We start from the raw sequence: 14,321 nt of genomic DNA on the forward strand, positions 1-14,321 counted from the left end.
AAAAAAAAACACCTCCCCCCCCCCCCCCCCCCCTCAAAAAATAAACATTATATGTAATAAAATGTACAACGAAGACGACATACCTGCAGTTTTTATTTTATTTTCAGGAAGTGGTGTTAAAGCTCTCGCCGGCTGAGGTGCGACCAGTCTATCCACACGCATTCACTCTGACGGCGCAGCGAGCCAGCGACCGGAGAGGCAGCACTACTACCAAGCTGAACCCGGGGAGGAGAGCAGAGGGAGGGAGGGAGGGGGTAGAAGGAAGAGGAGGGAGGAGAGGAGGTGTGCATCTCTCTCTCTCCCTCTCTGTCTCTCTGTTTTTCCCTCTGTGTGTGTGTGTGTGTGTGTGTGTGTGTGTGTGTGTGTGTGTGTGTGTGTAAGTAGTTAATTAGTAAATCCCCATTCGCTGTGCCTCGGGTCGGTTTGTTTTCCCCGGTCGACAAGCCGAGAGGAAAGAGAATTTGAAGTAGGATTCGACCCGTTTCCGCTCCTGTGTCTCATATATGAGGTTTGTGTGTGTGTGTGTGTGTGTGTGTGTGTGTGTGTAGTGTAATGGTGTGTGAGTGTGTTTTCTCATTCGGGGCTCTCTTTGCCACCACAAGAGGAGACTCTTCATCATCTCTGTCTCACTTCCTGGCCACCAAAGAGTCACTGTGTCCATCCACAAGTTGACCACAAAAGTTGCTCAACTAGAATCAAGCAGCAATTCCACAAACAAGCATTGAAAGTGGTCACTTTAAGGAGATGCCTTGCCAGTGCGACTGGGATGAATTGTGCCTGACAGTGTTTTCTATGACAAACAACTTCTACCTAAACCCAAAGCTGGATTCAAATCCGAACGAGGTATAACTGCATAAAACATACCTATAACCACAACAATACGTGTTACAGGAATATAAAGGAAACTGGAAACCCCACTCACTACAGGTCGAGCCCTACCTGTCAGTCTGGCTTTAGTAGCCTACTAAGAAGAAATTCACTGTTGTTGTCAACATTTCCCCTGCTGTCCCTGCAGCAAAATCCACATTATGATGAAACACATTATCTTCAACTCAATACCATCATTTCTATCAACCGTCTGCATAAATGAAATCACATACATCTGTGCATGCACACAGACACAGACACACCGCACACAAACATACACTAGAGGAGAGCGTAGCCTGGCTCCCCTGCCAGTAAATCGACTCTGACCTTAACAAACTTTAATTATTTAATTGATCCCCAATCAGCAACTTAATAATCAATTAGGCAAACCTATGGAACTCACTTGAGTGCAGAGAGCCAGAGTCTATGACATGGGAAAGAGGAGAGGAGAGGAGGATGAGGTGAAGGGTCGAAGGATGGGAGAAGGGTGACTGAAGCGGGAAGGAAGAATGGGATGCTGTGTTCTCTGCTGGGTGTTCAGCTGAAGTTACTCTGATCTATAGTGACTCTGGCAGCGGAATAAGGTCAGATTCTTGTACTGCTAACACGCCATGGCCCCATGCACAGCTAAGGAGGGTAAGGGGTCATATCAGCAGTGACCAGATGCTGAAAGTAAAAAGTAACTTTTGGATCTCTCGTTTTAGTGCTGAGCAGCAGGCGTAACATGGCAGCAAGAATTATTTTCACTGGTGATAATGGGTTCACTGAAATGAGAGCTGAAATAACTGGTCATCTAATCAATTAGTCATAAAATCAACTATTTCATTTAAAATTACTGTTTCAAGCTTATTAAGCAAAAAAGCCAAACATTCACTGGTTCCAGCATCTCTAATGTAAGGATTAGCTGTTTTTTTATGCTTTACAACATTTTAAACATAATTTCTTTCAAGCAATTTGAGCACTTTGTGCATTTCTCACTAATTTCTCACTCTTTACAGACCAAACATATGGTCAACTAATCAAGAAAATAATCAGCAGATTAATCAGTAATGAAAACAATCATTAGTTGCAACCCTAACTGAAAATGTCCTTTACATCCCTCATGTGTTTGAATTGGCCCCATGTCAAACAAAACAATTGGTATACAAACTACTACAAGCTATTCTGTTGGGGGGCAAAAATGTTGAATGTATGGAGTAATGTTGGTGCAACATGGCCATGGCCACAATCACAGCCAGGCACACACATCACTACACACTCAGATCCAACCCATGCACCTCTTTATTGCCCTCTAGTGTCCATTGTTGCTTCTCAGCCTTCCATCACTGCTTGTTAACCCCTCCAGCTGACACTTTTTTAACTCCTTGCCCTAATTTTTGGGCTCACACTTGCAGAAATCCACAGCCAGAGTGTTTTTCTTTGAGTGTATGTTTGTTTTTTTCTTACTGTATGTCAAGTGTGTGTGTGTGTGTGTGTGTGTGTGTGTGTGGAATATCAGACTCTCACACACTCAGCAGATGAAAGCTTTGCCAATACTGCTAGTCCCCTGAGGGTCATGGCAATATTGATGTGACCACTGGTGTGTGTGTGTGTGTGTGTGTGTGTATGCTGCTGGCGCATGTCAGTATTTGCACAAGTATGAAGTGTCTGTTGCATTTGTGCATGTCACCTCTAAAATCCAAAAGGGTAAAAGCAGACACAGACACATTGAAACATGCCAGTAACCTCTAACCACTGATCTCAGAGCATTCTAACGGCCACAGTAGGGTGTTTTTTTCCCCACTGCACAGCAGCTGGAGCGCCTGAGCCTCTGACACCTGGGAGGTATATGTGACAGAGTGGGGAGGCACTGGAAGAGGATGAATAACTGACCAGTCACATCCACATTGACTGAGTTAATTAATATAAGTAGAGCAGGGGATTCTTAGCTCACTTTTCACTGTATGGATTTGCTGTCTCCTCACATTTGGTATGTTTTATGTCTATTCAATGCAAATCCAATGTGTTCTGTCCCGCAGCCCGATCATGACAGCTAATTTTGGTATGCGAGCTGTTCTGATAGGGCAGATTTTAATTGTGGCACAACACAGGGCCCCTGTGTGACTGATTGATATAAAATCTCATGTGAATGGATGTCAAATTGCAGCAGAGTGAACCGTTAAAGGCTCACATTCTATGCATTATATTTCCGCTTGTGGCTATTATATACTTGTAGTCAATTTCTATGCATCTTTTAGATTTGATAAAGCTAGGAGGTAAGATGAGGTTCTTGTCGGAACAGAAATTAGGACGGGGAGCAGTGACAGCAAGAGAGGAGGGACAGGGAGAAAGGACAAGGAAATCCTCATAGACTCCTTGACTCTCTTATACATGCAAACACTTTCTTCGTCGTTGTGGGTAGAAAAGACAAGGGAGAGGAGCATGGGGGGTGGGTTGGGGGGTTGACACAAGCAGGACAGACAGGAAGACAGGCAGAAGAAGGTGGGAAATGGAGAGAAAAGGAGGGGAAAGAGAGCAAGAAAGAGCTCCACTGCCTAGTCTTAATCTGAGCTGTTCTGATCAATAGCCCATTTCCCATTGTTGCCAGAGCTGTTCGATCGCTACACCACGGAATTAACACACCCACTTTAATCTAGGGGGAGAGGAGTGGGGGGGGGGGTTAAGGGGGTGAGTGGGGAGCAGCTGTGGAGGCATTCTCAAATGAAATCAAATCTAATTGTTATCACTGTAGCCGCTGCACTTATTACTACCACTGTTACAATTATCTACCCACCATATAGCTCTTTTTTCTCCCTCTCATATCGCACGTCATGTGGTGTAAACTGGACGTAAATAATCCAAATTAGGGTTTATTTGTTTCATTTTGCTGGCTGTAGATTGGATTGGGTTGGGAGGTTGGGAGAGGGGTGGGGGCGGGGGTGAAAGGCTTGACTCCTTCCTTGGTGGCAGGGAATGGGGTTTGTGGTCAGGTATATTGTGCCGGATACACTCCAACATCTGGGTGTCTCAATTCAGCTTGGCTGCTGTAAGACTGTTTCAGCAAGGTTTTGTGAAATAATGCTGTTATGTTACAAGAAGGTGCTCATGATTGCGGTGTAACCTTATTAAATGTAGGAGGGTTTGTTTTAGTGGCACATATATATATATATGTATATATACCAGTAAATAGAATTTCAATAGCGGTATTCACAGCAGTTATAAAATTCAAATGTTTCATTTCAAATATACTCAAAACAGTTTTCATTCAAGCTATTTGCTACTAAGAAATAATAGTATAGAGGTGTTCCTGCTGATATTTTTAGCCATGCTAGTGGCTTTGCTCCATGGACGGCAATGTTGGGTTGTTGGTCCACCACTTTGGTGCAGACTGAAATATCGTAACAACTTTTGGATAACTCACCAAGAAATTCTAAACAGACATTCATAGTATGCAGAGGATGCACACTTTGATGATTCTCTGGCTTTTCCTGTAGCACCACCATTACATTTGGGTGAATAGACCATTTAATATTTTGGATTGTGCAGCAAATGTAAAACAGTACATCTGTATTAAATCTGTTGTGTTGCAATAACATGGGTTTCCAAACACATTGTTTATGGTCACCTAAAACCGAAACTAATCTAAATACATCAATGGCAGGTGTGATATGTCTTTGAAAAGAATGTCTGTAAAGACCATGGCATGTCATTACGGGTAACCACTTTCAATACATGAACTGTAATAAGCATCAGTTTAGAGAGTTTAGCCATCATTTCATATCATACACTGTGCAGGCAATCCAGTCAACATCCATTGGTCACAGTGTCTGCCATCATTCCAGTGTAGTCATTAGACATAGTGCAACATGTCCCAAACTGGCAACCAAAGTCACAACAACGCTTTCAAACATCCACTCTTCCATTACTAAAGTGAATACTTGTGCTTTCTCAGTACCAACACTAGAGTTTAGCTGTTGAATATTGTAGTCTACAGCTTTGGGTGATGCCAGTGGAGTCTTTGCTTACTGCCTTCCACTGAGACAGCTTGAGGGGAAAACACAGCAGAGGCTCTTCCCTGCCACCAGAGGCTATACCCAACTTTTCCTCCAATCCATTCTACTTACTCTAGTCCTTTTGAAGTAATTTCATAACAGAGCAATTTTCTCGTTAGCGTTTGGCTTTAATTGTGGGTAATTAAGCGTGCTCCAGCAGTAGAGAGAGCGCTGTTCGGAGGACTGGGGGGAAATTAGCCGTAGTTCAGCTGTGAAATATGGGGTTAAGTGGGAGACGGGGTAGGGAGAGGAGAGAGCCGAGGGGGGTCAGCGACTCCAAAACAGGGGCCACGCTGTCTAAAAGGAAAGCAGCTTTGGGTGCAGCGGAAGATGGGAAGGTAGCCGAAAAGAAAGTGGGGAACACAAAAAGGCAGTTTTAGCAAGAGACACAATTCAAACAGAAGCTCAACAGTGCTGAATGAGGCACTGTGAGGAGTGCAAGATAATAATTATGATTTGGACAAGAAACCAGAGAGAAATGAGTAGACACAAGCTCAAAAGCTTGAATCCGTGCCAACGCACTGAAAAGAAAGGTAAAATTTGAGCTTTCAGCTAACTTGCATGCCATCAGACTGTAATGTGGGCATTTAGTGCAATAATAAAAGCACGTGTAAATGGCATGAGGTTGCTAACTAATGCAGGGAGTTTGACTGTAATCTAAAAATAATTCAGCTTTACTAAAAAAAATCCATGTTCTGCATGAGAAAAGATGTGTATCTGGAACTGTATTATTATTTTAAAGATATTGCAATCTTCAGCAAATATTACTAAATGTCTGATTATCAGGTCAAAAATTCAGACAAAATAATGCCATTTGTTTACATGATTTTACACAAAGATCTTTGGACCAAAACCTTGTTAATAAATTGAGCACAAGTAAGATGTTGTGCAAGATGTTTTTTTTTCAGTTTCAGTACATAAAATGAGTGCATTTCGCCCATTGCCTCCCTTGAAGCAACAGTGTGCAAACCCTGGATTGGCACTAACTGTCACCAAGTGGATTATGGACTTTACACCCGCATGACCCTTGATTAAATGCAGCACCCTGCTGAATAGAGCCCCTGCCCTTCACATCCATTAATGCTTTTATTTTAACCCCATAACAGCTATAAACGTCGTTGTGGCCATAAAGCAGATGAGAAATGATTGGAGCCATTGACTGTACTGTCAGAGCTCAGTGGATGGGGACATACTCTGCTGGGCCCTTTATGAGTGCGTCATCCCTCGGTGGAACCATCCCCACTGACTATAATGAACCTGTTAAAGCCTCTATAAATATTGGCTCCCATGCTTAGTGATCGTTTGAATACCTTCGAAATAGAGTACCATTTGCAAACAAGTGTCTGGGCGTTGGAGGTGGTGAAGCTAATACCTAATCAATGGAGGGACGCTCCCTTGCAGTGGACCCTCACAGAGCCTTGATTCCTACAGAGTGTGTGGATATAATGTGGTTTAGAATAAGCACAAAACTACTGTATTGATTAACACATTATCGGTGTCAAGAGGAAAAATTCTTTCAGGAGAAATTGAAAACTGCTGAGGTATTGGCATGGCCACGGAAAAATAACAAACATATCAAGACTGCAGTGGAAACTAAACATCTTCCTGTCAGCTCCAATGAGGAATTCAGACTTAAGAAGTCTCAGGCAGGGTCATGCTTCCCACGTTGAGTGCTGCTGTTACAGATTAGATGTGAGTCAAGATTCTTTGACCCCAGGAAATCCAAACATTCCCCAGTTGACAAAAGGAAGATTCTCTCCATAATGTAGATAGATATTTATGTTTACGAGGTCTTAAGCAAAGCTACTCTGCCACATTTCAGTTATTTAAAGGAGAATAACACTGCATCTCATGGTTTAACTATGCTATTTGGAATTTTAAATCTTTATAAACCAACACAGTCCAGACCACGAGATAGTCCAATCAAAATGGGTGTATGCCAGGATGGGTCCTTTACTTTCAGCATCAGATTGGTGACAAACTGAGTTTCTGTACCTTTTGTCATCTAAAAGAAGGAAAAACTGTTTTTCAGGCTACTTTCCAATCAAAATGTAGATTAGAGATAAGTATTTAAGAAATGCAATAATTCACGAATAATGTCATAAAATAAAAAGATGCATCCTCTGCCACTGAAATTAGAATGGCATTTGACAAAACAGGCGTTAAAAAAAAAACACTGAACAAATAAGAATGACTCAAAAACTACAATCCATCTATATACGAAAGTTTTACCGGGAGTGTTAACGCACATATGTACCACTAGCTCATGTGATGCAAACTTATTTTTGTGTTCAGTCACCTTTGTCAGCCTATTCACAGACAGTCTTGCACTTCTGTGGTGAAAAACGATACATGTCATATCTTAGTTCGTTCAGATATTGATCAGGCCCTCCTTTTAGATTTAGCACTCCTAGAACTTTGCAAATAATTTGTTATGATTATTTATTTTATTGTATCAAAGCTGTATTAACCAAATATGTACTATAAAACAACAGCAGCAGTAACATGTTTCATCTGTAACTGACATTCCTCATTTCTTGGTGCACATTGGAATTTGATCTATAAATGAGAGAAACAGCTGGAGCCATCTGAGTTTTACAAGTGAGGGTTTTGACCTTGTGTGACATGAACTTGAAATCAATGAAAAGGGCATACTGACAGCATCCAGGGGGGCTTTATTGAGACCTTATATGTCAGGAGAAGAACCAAGAGCAGGGGAGAGTATGAGAAGCAGTTTTACACTTTTAACAGTATTCAAAGTGAACACTGGTGCGGTATTTAAGTAGCACCGTGAAAAGCAATGTCTGAGTATTTTCGTTTCCTTGATAAAACATCAACTTAAATTCACAGACATTAGTTGGTAGCGATCTGAAAAAATCACCACAATAAAACTGCAAATGTTGAGGTGCTTACTGGTGCTACATATCTAAACGGCAATCTGCCCAAGGATCTTATCCGTATGTGCTGTGTGCGGTGAAAGAGCCTGTGTGACCTTGACCTCTTAAGCACATTTGCTTGTTCTGAAACTGAAATCATCAAGATAACAGCAAGCTTGTAAAGATGTCTAAACTCCACCAAACATTTTACAAGTTCACAAAGTCAGTCTCCCCTTCTGTATCACAGCAACAGCTCCAGAGCGTACCAGTGTACTCCAGTTGGACATCAAAGATTAGAGTCTCACTGTGTTTGAGAAGGAGTTCTTCATAATCACAAAAACTGAGCGGACCACCCCGGGCCACAAGAATACGATGTTGAGATCTTAACCTGAGTGAAATTCCCTTTTATCACAGCATCCGCAAGTTACATTTGACCATATTTGTTAGGCTTGGCGATAAAAAACTTGTATGTGATAGAAGGCTGTTTGTGCACCATAACGCTGACGATGAGGATGAGCAACAAAAGTATCTCTCCAGGTAAAACAACTGACATATTCTTGTGGTTTAAGAAAATACAGTTACCAGCTTAAAGGATATGATTTACTGTTATTAATTGAGTCTGTGGGAATGCATTTACATGTATAACTGAATGCATGAGTCTGCAGCTGCATGTTTATGGTCATATTCACTCATACAGTATTAATCCACATAAGATAAATAGCCTACAAGTCATCAAATATTGAAAAATGACCCTGCGCACCTGTATATGGAGGCATTTGCCCACCTATGCCGGTTTGACTTGGGGAATGAAGATATTCACTTCCAAAAAGTTGTCCAAGTTCATGTTTCACTTCCCCAACCGCTCTTATACTTTTCATCTCACATTTGTCCAGCATGAACCTCTCTCCTTAACGTCTCGGTCCCTGAAGCCGCAGTAGGATATAAATCACAAACGCAACACAAACACGGTTTCACTTTAAAGTAGAAACCTTTCAGGATTTGTTGCCGATCTATTTGGAAGGAGACGTATTGCGTACTGCGCGCTGTTCGACAACTCTCTAGCGCACAAGCGTACATCAATCAATTTCTGCAGGAGGTGCGCATGTTTCCCTCTCACCAAAGTGCATTATATTTCTCATGAGAATCTCATTTCTGACGCGTTTTTCAATTATTAATGCCGCTTGTCCGTAACAGAATATGGAAGTAGGATGCTTACCTTCACCGATGCACCCTCATTGACTTGACCAGCAGCTCCCACTTGGGTTGTTGGGAATCCTGTCGACGTGCACAGAGGACTGATGGGAATCTGGGCAATTTAACAGATCAGACCTCGCATCCTTCCTCCTGCATTAAACTACATTGGTGAAGAGTCACACTGACATGATCTATGACTGGCAATGTGAGTGAATACCGCCCGCAGGGAGGAGAGTGGGGTGGGGGGTGATCAAGATTTGTGAGATGAGGAAGCAGCGCGCAGAACTATAGCGAGAGAAAAGTTGTCCTCGGAGCAATAAAAAGTTGACAGGGGGGAAAAAGGGACTCCTCCAGTTACAGTCCGAAACTGCTATGATGTAGATGAACAATGTAACCAAAAAAAGGAAAGCTAGAAGAAATAGGTAGGTGTTCGGGAAGAACGCGCGAAAGGGAGAGATCTGGGCTCAGGGAGTGGATGAGAGCGCCGAGAGAGAGGGGGGTGGGGGGATGAAAAAGAGAAGGTGCTGAGCCTGAACCTCCACCTCACATCAGCCCGACTGCATTTAAGTTTCTATCAGCTGCAGACGGTGTTCTGCACGTGTTCCTGTGGACGTGAGACAGAAAATTGACCTGCACAGGGAAGCGACCGCACAAGGAAAATATATGTAGACGGGTGGTGGCCAGAAAGCGGATCGATCGGGTTATAATTTTGTCCAAAGTCGGGGGAAAATAAAGTTCATGGAGGAATGAAATTTGAAAACAGATGGCGAATCCCGTCGCCCCTAAATGAGATTCGATCTTTGGGAATGGAGTGTAGATAATATTTGGTTGGACGTTTGATGAAAATGACGGATTTCTCATTTTGGATAGGTGGGGTTAGATGGAGTGAGGGGTGCAGAGGAGGGTGTGGGGGCCGGCTTGGAGGTGATAGAGGGTGGATATGATGCGTCTAGGGACAGAAACTAAACTTGGGAGAGGAGGACGCAGTGTTTTTCCCCCCTTCAGATTTCATCCAAGGATCTCATCCCCCATCCAAAGATCTCATCCCCTTTCTCCATTTGCCCCCAGTGCGCACACAATGCCGCCACCCACCCTCCCCTCACTTTCCTCCACCTCGCGGGTGGAAGGAGGAAAAGGAGAGAAAACAAGAATACCAAATAAATGAGAAATTTTCGTACAGGCCCCGCTTCCGTGCGTTCCATGCTAGCAATAACAATTAAATATCGACCGCTTTCCCGGCCGGAGAGAACCTGAGATACCCAGAGACTGCCAAGTACCGAGACCCCCCCCTCCCCTCCACTTCTTCCCATCTTCCACATATGCACTCACTCCCTCACTCACTCTCCTCCTTTTCTCGTCATCCCCTCCCTATACACCTCTTTTCCTTCTAATCCAAGTCCATCAGGCCAATCTCTTCTAATTTGGTGTATCTCATTTCTCTTGATTCCAACCCACAACCCATTTCAGCTCCACTTTTATCATTGCTGATTTGGGGGTGCCCTCTCGGACACACTCCCATTTTCTCTCAATGCAAGAGGACTTCCTCACACCATGCATGTTAGTTTATCAAAATCAATTATGGGATTGAGATTCACATTGCTTTTGCTTGGATGTGAACACTGGCTCATTGGAGCTAGTATCACACTCCACTTCAGCTTCACTCTGTGTCATTTTCAGCACATCTGTGTGTCTGCTCTTCAACACATACAAAGACACTTATTGACCCAGCATTGTGTTATTATAATATGCTGTGTTTAAAAGGAGCACAAGTACAGACATGAATGGATTGAAAACTAGCATGAATGTTGCACCGGATTGTCAAAACCAACAAGGGAAAAAAGATATTAACATGACAGACTGTAGGTAAATGGATGAGCTGCTTTAAGATCCAGTGATTCTTTGAGAGCCTCTATTGGACTATATTGTTTTCCTTTATGGTATGGTTTTCTTTTATCATGGATGAATTCATGCTTGGCATTTTCTTTATAGGGTTAGCTATGATTTGGTGGTCTGTCATACAGAGGGCAAAAAAACTAACCAAACTAAAGAAACTAACATGACAAATGGCATGTTTTTTGGCAATTAACTGTTATATAATGAAAGATGCATCTCACTGGACTGCATACTTTTATAGCATTAGTTTATGGTGGATGAATAAATTCTGGACTTTTTTAATGAAACCTTTGAGGATTGTTGCAGGATATGGTGGGCTATAATTTAGTGGGACAATAGATGGTCTAAAAGATAAAAGTGCACATGTATTAGCAGACGTTGATGTTTTTTTTTACTTCTTATTCAGTGCAGTAAACGAATATACCTTTTTGGCTCCTTGTGCAATATGACCTGTAATATATATATATATATAGTGCTCTACATCCCGCAGAGAACAATGGTGTCTGGGGGTCTCAGACTTTAGACCCAAAGACAAACAGGTAGGCTCCATTCCTTTGCAACAACCTCCTGTTGTTGATTGACAGGGCCCCTGGATTTGTGCAACTCGTGACAAGACTGCCAGAGGAGTGGCATTATGTTGGACTTATAAGTCCACGCCAATGCCAACTTTCCAAACGAATTGCACAACTATCAAAAGTTTCTCCATCATTGTCGTTGTGTCTTCTCTCGCTGCTCTTTATATTTTTTTCCGCCTCAGAACTTCTCTCTGCTCGCACCCAAGCCATTCAATTTCTATTTATTTCACCCCCTCCCCACACCCACCCCCACTCCTCGAGCTCTCAACCCCCGCCACCCAACACCTCCTCTCGGTCTCCCTCATTCTCCTCATCTCTCCTTCTTTCACACCTCTCCGCATCTCCTCGCTCGCTATTAAAACCCATTCTTCCCCTGTTGTCGCCCTAATTCTCCTCTCTCCATCCCGCCGTCTTTTCCCTTTTCCTTATACTTCCCCTCCACCTCGTTATCTCCCCCGTTTGACTTTAATTAGTTAATGCATTAATTATCTACGCCCCAATACCTGCACCATTAACATACCCTCTCCTCCCCATGGCTCCCTCGCTGCCTCACCCCGAGGCCTCTGGGCTGGAGATGTTGCACGGACACAGTGGCTAGCCGCGCACACGCACAGACACACAAAACTGTTCTCTCCTTTCCCCTCCCTTTTTTTTTTTTTTTTTTTTTTTTTTTTACCCCATGCCTCTTTTTCACTCTATTTCTCACTCTTCCACTCTTTGCCCCCTACCTATTTCCCCCCCAAGTCATCTCTCTCCCCCCGTCTATCTTTCTTCTGCCCCCCTATACTCTCCTCTTTTTCTCTCTGTGCCTTGCAGTCGCCTCTGCCGGCTGGTCTCTCTCCCCGGCGACGGAATTATGAAAAATGCGCCCATCGACAGAGCGCCTCAGCTTCGATTAGCCGAGATGGGACATGACAGGCCGCGATCAATACTTATACCGTCCTATAACGTGTCAACTAATGAATCAATCTCGGCTAAATTTTCCATTTTTCAAAAGCCGACGCGAGAGACTGGAATATCCTCTTTTGTAAAGATATTATTATCGATTTCGTCGGCAATTTGACATCGGGGGTAGTTAATTCCACTCTAGAATAAAATTGAAAACACTTGAGATTGAAGTGAGAGAGGGAGAGAGAGAGGGAGGGAGGGGAGAGGAGGGAGGCAAGGGCAAGCAGGAGGGGCGGGGGAGATGGCTGTTGACTTGATAAAAGAGAATGGGAAGATGGAAGGAAGGGGAAAGGGGGAAAGGAAGAAGAGATAGTACTAGTGGCGATGCAGAGACAGCAGCAGTGTGTCTAGTATCTAGCTATCTATTATCTATCTATCTCAGAATGAACATAAAAACAGAAGATAGGGAGACCATACCATACCTATACTAATAACATAAACACCTCTAAAATACAATCTAATATGGCCTTGCAATAAAACCTACTACACATGGGAAGCTTGTACTGCTCTATTTGTGTTGCAGCTGTATCATAGAGGTGCTGAATTAACTCTGTAGTCATTTTTGAGGCTGTAGTTGCTGTTTCCTTTTATTTTGTCCCTTGGTTTAGACTCACAATAAATAAATGCTACTTTGTTGTGCATTATAAAACATTGTTGTGGTAAAGTCTAGCCTGGGTTTGTGTCATTCAAGTGGCACTTTTAAATGGATTTAAGGACCATTGTCTTGTATAAATGATAAGTAATATACTTTAAAAAACGCTCATACAAACAAAAGATGCATTTCAGTGTTCAGTCATATGACTGTCTATTGAACTAAAATGATGTTGGGGTAGTAGTCATAACTTGAGGCAAACTCAGTAGCACTGAAATCATGTGTTTTATGTCACATTAACAAACTGTAAGTTATGATAACATCACCGTCCGAGTGTTTCTGTGCATGTACGTGCATGAAAGTGTGTGTGTCAGTAAAGACGGGGAGAGGCAGAGAGTCAGCATGTGTGTCAGAGTGAAATATAGATGGAGGAGGCCGGTGTGTGTGAGGGTCAGCGAGGTGCAGTGTAACTGTCGACAATCACAGCCTTATTTACCTGTCAAAAACACTATCATCCCACACAGCCCCAGCCAAGCAATTTCTCCTGTCTCTTCCTCCCTCCTCTCCCTCGCTCTCTTTCTCTCCCTCTCTCTCTCTCTCTACCTCCAATTACAACCTAGAGGGCTATTTCTCTCCAGGACAAAAACACTCCCCACAAGCCCTCCCTCTCCTTTCCGATAGCCCCTTCTCTCTCCCCATCGTTTCTACTCTTCTCTCTCTTTTTTCTCACTCTCCCCCGTTCTTTTCCTCTGCTGAGAGTTGGAGAGTGGAAATGAACAAGCTGTAAACACACACCACTTATCACAGTCTATGCTGTTGTGTATTTGTTGGCGAAAGCTGGCAAGGTGAAGGCTGTGGTATATGAGGCCAAGAGGTGTGGGCTACTGTACCAGATAGACAGACGTGAAATAAAGATGCACCACAGGCTGAAAAGCAGTTTGATCAATGCACTGTTGGTCGCTCACTATACCCTTCTGCTCTGAAACTGCAACTGCTGAAATGTGCACAGCTAGAGTATGTTGAATTTTATACAGACTGTGGAGAATAAGTCTTGTTCTGTCTGCTCTCTTATACGTGTAGTGAGGGCCTGCTGTTTTTAAAGGATACTGCTGTCAGTATTCTGTGTTTTTCTGAATGTCAACAAATCCCAAATAAAACATCAAATACATCAATGAATTCATTCTAATAACAAGTCTGTGTAGCCAAAGCCAGATATAGCTTACTCCTCTGTGCCATAGAGCTCTCTTGTTGTCCAGAAAAGACTAAGATTAAGGGTTTCATGGGATTTGTTGACAATAAGAAAAATATAGAATCATGTCAGCCTCTTTGTCCCACATGCACTTAT

The 14,321-nt window shown here is 42.9% G+C and overlaps 1 protein-coding gene across 4 annotated transcripts in view; it reads right to left on the reverse strand.

Moving 5' to 3' along the window:
- Positions 1 to 9,566, reverse strand: part of erfl1 (Ets2 repressor factor like 1) — a 50,290-nt gene extending 40,724 nt beyond the window's left edge. For 3 of the 4 annotated variants that reach the window (XM_046043831.1, XM_046043827.1, XM_046043828.1), the window contains exon 1: positions 84 to 231. The gene's annotated coding sequence lies outside the window, so the exon portion shown is untranslated. Of the gene's footprint in view, positions 1 to 83; positions 232 to 8,990 lie in introns of those variants that run through there. The other variant, XM_046043829.1, reaches the window with a different exon arrangement.
- Between the last annotated feature and the right edge of the window lie 4,755 nt (positions 9,567 to 14,321).

Source organism: Micropterus dolomieu, linkage group LG03, assembly GCF_021292245.1.
Source record: "Micropterus dolomieu isolate WLL.071019.BEF.003 ecotype Adirondacks linkage group LG03, ASM2129224v1, whole genome shotgun sequence".
Taxonomy (NCBI): Eukaryota; Metazoa; Chordata; class Actinopteri; order Centrarchiformes; family Centrarchidae; genus Micropterus; species Micropterus dolomieu.